Below are 6,300 nucleotides of genomic sequence, written 5' to 3' on the forward strand. Positions count from 1 at the left end.
GCTGGAGACTAGTGAGAAGGTCCTTCCATCGGTTCGAGAGGAACTACCTGACCTTCCTTTGCTCCTGAGAGAGTGGAACAGGTTAGAGTTGGTGGATGGAATCTTATATCGGAGAAGACATGATGGAGATAAACTTATCTACCAGCTAATCCTACCGCCCAAGTTACGACAAACTGTTTTAAAGAGCTTGCACCATGATATGGGGCATATGGGCATCGAAAGAACAATTGATCTGGTGCGCCAACGCTTCTTTTGGCCCAAAATGACACTAGAGGTGGAGACTTTTGTCAAAACCTGTGGTCGTTGCATAAGGCGTAAAGCTCAAATAGAAAGAGCGGCTCCATTAATAAATATTCAAACAAGCCGACCACTTGAACTGCTATGTATGGACTTTTTAACCATTGAACCTGACAGCAGTAATACTAAGGACATTCTTGTTCTCACTGATCATTTTACCAAATTTGCAGTTGCCATTCCTACCCCCAACCAGAAGGCAAAGACGGTTGCAAAGTACCTCTGGAATGAATTTATGGTTTATTATGGAATTCCAGAGCGTATACATTCAGACCAGGGTACAGATTTCGAGTCCAAGCTCATTAAAGAGCTCTGTGAAGTTGTAGGCATGAAGAAAAGCCGAACTACCCCGTACCATCCACGAGGGAATCCAGTTGAGCGCTTCAACCGCACTCTGCTCAATATGCTTGGAACCCTGGAAATGAAACAAAAGTCAAAATGGCGAGAATATGTCAAACCTTTAGTACATGCATATAACTGTACAAGAAATGAGGTAACTGGGTTCACACCTTATGAACTCATGTTTGGTCGTTGTCCTCGTCTTCCTGTGGATTTGGCTTTTGGTTTACCCGTCAGAGAACAATCATCCATCTCTCATTCAGAGTATGTTAAGAATCTGCAATCCAGCCTGAAAGAAAGCTACAAACTAGCTTCTGAGAATGCCCTCAAGTCAGCTGCAAAGAACAAGATCCGTTTTGATCAGAAAATTACACCATGCAGTTTGGAGATAGGAGATCGAGTACTGGTTCGCAACATCCGTCTGAGAGGTAAGCACAAGCTGGCAGATAGATGGGAACAAGGGGTGTACAAAGTTGTTGACAGAGCTGAAAATGTACCAGTTTACACTGTACAACCTGAACACAAAGAGGGACCAACTCGTACTTTACATAGAGACCTGTTGCTTCCTTGTGGTTTCCTGCCAGTTTGCTCCACAGAAGACCCTTCCATCTCCATGCCTGCCTCACAACGAAAGACTCGCAGCCAGGATGGTTGCCATCCAGATGTTCCTGATGCGATGGAGGAGGATGAGGATGCTGAGCCATATGTGCCAGAAGTTTCCATCCCATTCCCAACCAGATTCAGTGGGAAGGTGAGAAAATTCAAGTCATCACCGGAATCCATTACTTTGCAGCCCATTTCACCTTTGGCTCAAAGTGATGCTGAAGCACCAGAGCATTCTGTGCCTCTAATTCAGAGCACAGACCTTGAGACTGCTAGTCCATCTGAAAATGAAGAATCCTGTTTAACAACTGATTCATTACTGTCTCACTATGAAGACAAGCTACCTATGGAACAGATTGAGACAGAGGAACTTTCTGAACCACATGTAGCTGAGCCTGTGAAAGTACACATGGAGGGAGAAGTACCTGACGAACACTTACCTGAAGTTCCAGAACCTGATGCTGAGGATCATCTGGTCGTTCAATCTGAGTCATCCACAGGTCCTGCAAATGTCAGCTCACCCTATAACTCAGTTGAGGCTGAAATATGGCCCAGGCGATCAGATCGACAGCGTCAACCTCCTAGTCGTCTAACATATCCTGTGTTGGGTAAGCCACTCATTTCGGTAGTTCAGACTGTATTGCATAGTTTGGCAAATGTGTACACAGAGGCTCTCAGTCATGTTTCTAATGTAAATATTCAGAAAAATTAAGTAACCATGCAACGGGACGTGCAGGAATTAAAGAGGGGAGGATGTAACCAGGATCATTTTTCTGTTGGATTTGGTTTTTTTTATTTTTCTATTTTGATTAGATCTAATTTTATTTATTTTTATTTAAAGATTTAATTAAAAGCCCCCGTTCCTTAATTTATTCAATACCAAGCAGGCGAGATCATTATTGGTCTCGCGATGTTTGAATGTCATGTGACAGCTGCACGTCAGCATCCTAAATTGACAGCTACGGCTTATATTGGTGCTGAATCGCACCTTAGGTAGGAGACGCTGTCGGACTCTGACGTGCAGGTAGGCTTGGGTTTCTGTTCCCAAAGCGGTTTTGCTTTTGAATGTCGATCATACATCAATCGTATACCTCTGTTAAATTACAGACATGGTCACTCATCTGTACGTTGAAACGATCTCTGTCTGTCTGTCGATGAGGAACTGGTAAGTGTTGCTCGGGAGCTAGAATGCTAGCGCTAGCCTCCCAGCCCGTGATTACGCACTTACGTAAAAACACATTGGATTAAGAAATGCATGTACATGTATATTGATTGTCTGGCCTGTTTGCGCAGGCCAGGTGTGTTCCAGATCCCACCCCGCTCGGAGTAAACTGGAGGATCTGGGACACATTAAGAACTGTCTGGTTTATGTACACTGACCGGACTGGCGAGCTAACCATAGCGGAACCAGAAATCCACCCAATCTCTGAGGAACCGTCTCCAAACTGGTTGGAAATTCAACCAACCATCCACAGCGGGAACTAAAGGACTATTTTGTTTTCTCTTTCATCACCGAAAGAGACTTCCTTGTTTTAAGGAACCGGACTTCACAGTTGTGAAACACTTTGTATATATTGTAAATATAAATACACTTCGCTGATTTTTTTCACCATCTACTTGTCTCTGTGTTTTACAATTTGCCGCCACCTCCAGCAGACGAACCTAGTTAGTTTTTTAAGAAATAATTTGGATTATTTCAAATCCTAGAATGTAACACAGGTTACACGCATCACTTCCTCCAGAAGCGGATCAGCTGCTGGACGCTCCAGAGCCTCTGGTCCGTTAAAGCGTCCAGATCAGAGGTGATTCTCTGACAGATATTGTTCTAATAATGATTAATAATGATTAATAATGATTAATAATGATTAATAATGATTAATAATGAGCTCCACGATGTTCTCTGTGCGTAAAGTTAAACTGTCTGAGCACCAAGTGGTCAGCTGACTGGACAGAAACCAGTGAACTGCTCTCTGTTCTCATCAAGACGAGGTGAGGAGGGAATCTGACATGTTAACTCAGTTTCTACTGGTTTGGTTTTAAACACCATTAACTCAGCAGTGTAACTATATATTGTATATTTGGCATTAGTCGTCTCATGTGTGATTAATCGGAGCGTAACGGTGGAGCATTTATTGCCCAGCGCACTGCGCTTGTTTCTAACGGATCTGCACTTTAATTTCTTTCCTCTCTCAACAATCAGCTGTTATTCCTCTACTTAAACTACAATAAGTAGATCCTAACATCCTCTTTAGGTTTTCTCTATGTGCTGCAAACTCATTAAATGTAAAGTCATCAGAAGCCGAACCTCCATCAGGCAAATAATTCTGGTCCGACCCAAAATATTGTTACCTGTCCAATCAGAGCTTCCTACCCAAGGTGTCCATAACTCTTCAACACGCTGTCAGCTCTGGTCAGAAAGACATTTAGTTCAGTCCATGAGATGATATTCAGAAAGGATCTTTTATTTGATTGATTTTAGTTTCCTCTGTGATGAATCTATGTAAAGTCTATCATGTCTCCATGTGGCCAGTCAAAGGTGTTAATTAGAACATGTCAAATGACAGAGGGGCTTAAAAACTAACTAAATATTCAGTTTGGTTATTTTTTAAAATTATATAGATGTGCACACACACATTTAAAATTTTGCCCCCCCAGAGGTAGTCCTGGCCCCCCCTTGGCCCCCCCAACTTTAAAAGTCTAGCTCCGCCACTGTCTGTGCTGTCCTTGAGTCCAGCTTTCTCCAGCCATTGGTAGGTTTTCCTGACATCAGCCACTTCAGTTATTTGTCGGTGGTACATCCCATGTAGGGGCTTGTCCTCCCATGATGGTACTTCCAGCACCTCGTCCTCTGTTCCCCATTGTCTGAGACATTCGCTGAGCACATCGTCTGTTGAGGCTTTGTCCTTGATGTATTTATGGATCTTGGATGTTTCATCGTGGACAGTGGCTCTCACACTCACTAGTCCTCTGCCTCCTTCCTTACGGCTCGTGTACAGTCTCAGGGTGCTGGATTTGGGGTGGAATCCTCCATGCATGGTTAGTAGCTTCCTAGTCTTAACATCCGTGGCCTTCATCTCTTCCATTGGCCAGCTAATTATTCCGGCAGGGTATCTGATTACTGGTAAGGCATAGCTGTTTATTGCACGGATCTTGTTCTTGCCATTGAGCTGGCTTCTCAGGACTTGCCTTATTCGTTGGAGGTATTTGGCTGTGGCTCCTTTCCTTGTGACCTCATCGAGGTTGCCATTTGCTTGTGGTATTCCCAGGTACTTGTAGCTGTGCTCTATGTCTGCTATTGTTCCTTCTGGGAGTGAGACCCTTCTGTGTGGGCAACCTTCCCTCTCTTTGTAACCATCCGACCACACTTCTCTAGTCCGAATGACATCCCAATGTCAGTGCTGTAGATCCTGGTGGTGTGGATCAGTGAGTCGATGTCTCGCTCGCTCTTGGCGTACAGCTTGATGTCATCCATGTAGAGGAGGTGACTGATCGTGGCCCCATTCTTGAGTCAGTATCCGTAGCCAGTCTTGTTGATGATTTGGCTGAGAGGGTTCAGGCCTATGCAGAACAGCAGTGGGGACAGAGCATCTCCTTGGTATATGCCACATTTGATGGACACTTGTGCAAGTGGTTTGCAGTTGGCTTCAAGGGTGGTTTTCCACAGCCCCATCGAGTTTGCAATGAAGGCTCTTAGAGTCCTATTGATGTTGTACATCTCTAAGCATTCAATGATCCAAGTGTGTGGCATTGAGTCATAGGCTTTCTTGTAATCAATCCAAGCGGTACACAGGTTGGTGTGTCGGGTTTTGCAGTCTCGGGCGACTGTGTGGTCTACCAGGAGTTGGTGTTTGGTTCCTCTGCCATTTATGCTGATGCCCTTCTGTGCCGTGCTCATGTATTTATCCATGTGCCCACTTATCTTAGCCGCTATGATGCCTGACATGAGCTTCCATGTTGTAGAGAGACAGGTTATTGGCCGATAGTTGGATGGGACTGAACCCTTCGAGGGTTCCTTCTGTATCAGGATTGTGCGCCCTTCAGTTAACCATTCAGGGTGAGTCCCATTTTGTAGCAGCTGGTTCAGTTGAGCTGCCAGTCGCTCATGGAGGGCAGTGAGTTTCTTAAGCCAGTAGGCATGGATCATGTCAGGTCCTGGTGCTGTCCAGTTTTTCATACCCGAGACTCTGTCTTGGACATCTGCCACAGTGATGGTTACCGGGGTTGTTCAGGGAGGTTGCTGTGGTCCTCTCGTAGAGAGGTTAGCCACTGTGCATTGCTGTTGTGGGACGTCTGAAGAGCCGGTTAATCCTCCTGGCTTCATTCTCTCTCGTGTATCTCTTTAGGCGGCTGGCCAAGGCTTGGAGCCTTTGTTTGGCAGTTTCGAGTGCTTCAGGTATGGGCATCTGGCTGTACTTCTTGGGTACTGATCTTTTCATTGCACCCCTTTGGAGCTCTGACAGTTGACTCACTTCCCTCCTTGTTATCTTGATCTTAGCCTCTAACCGTCTTTTCCATGGTGGGTATTGGGTCTCATGGTTGCTCTTATAACCAAGCATCTCAAGGATCACTGATGCTGAGTTGTATATCAGCTCATTGGTTTCTGTTATGGTGTTGGTTGGGATCGTTCTCAATGCTGCATTCACATCTTCAATGAGACTTTCTGATGGTACTTCACTCAGCCGTTGTAATTGGCGTCGGGGTCGTCTGGTGTTCATTCGGGCCATGATTCTCTCTCTCAGGTCAGTTGCTGCCTCGTTCAGCTCAGATGGTTCGTTCATTACTGGGGCTACATACCCAGTCTCTGGGCGGGGAGTTGTAGTTGACTCCCTTCTGACCTGGCATCCTGGCTCCTTCCCGTAGCACTTGTGTCGTACCTCGTCAATCTCAAGTTGTGACAGCAGTTGCCGTTTGCGGATGTTGGAACACTGAGCTACTAGTTGTTTGGCAGTTAGGGTTATATATATATATACACCACACCAGACTCAAGGTGTAGGTTGTACTTAAAGGCCCCTGAAACAGTCCAGCACATAACATCAGGGTCCAGGATGCTGGCAGGGAAACTGA

General features: G+C 45.3%; 1 long non-coding RNA gene across 1 annotated transcript; it reads left to right on the plus strand.

Moving 5' to 3' along the window:
• Window positions 1–1,919: 1,919 nt before the first annotated feature.
• On the plus strand, window positions 1,920–2,848 carry LOC145549138 (uncharacterized). Its single transcript, XR_014085107.1, has 2 exons — window positions 1,920–2,401; window positions 2,530–2,848. It is a non-coding gene; the product is annotated as an uncharacterized LOC145549138 (long non-coding RNA).
• Window positions 2,849–6,300: the final 3,452 nt, after the last annotated feature.

This window comes from Poecilia reticulata, chromosome 19 (assembly GCF_904066995.2).
Source record: "Poecilia reticulata chromosome 19, P_reticulata-male-v2, whole genome shotgun sequence".
Taxonomy (NCBI): Eukaryota; Metazoa; Chordata; class Actinopteri; order Cyprinodontiformes; family Poeciliidae; genus Poecilia; species Poecilia reticulata.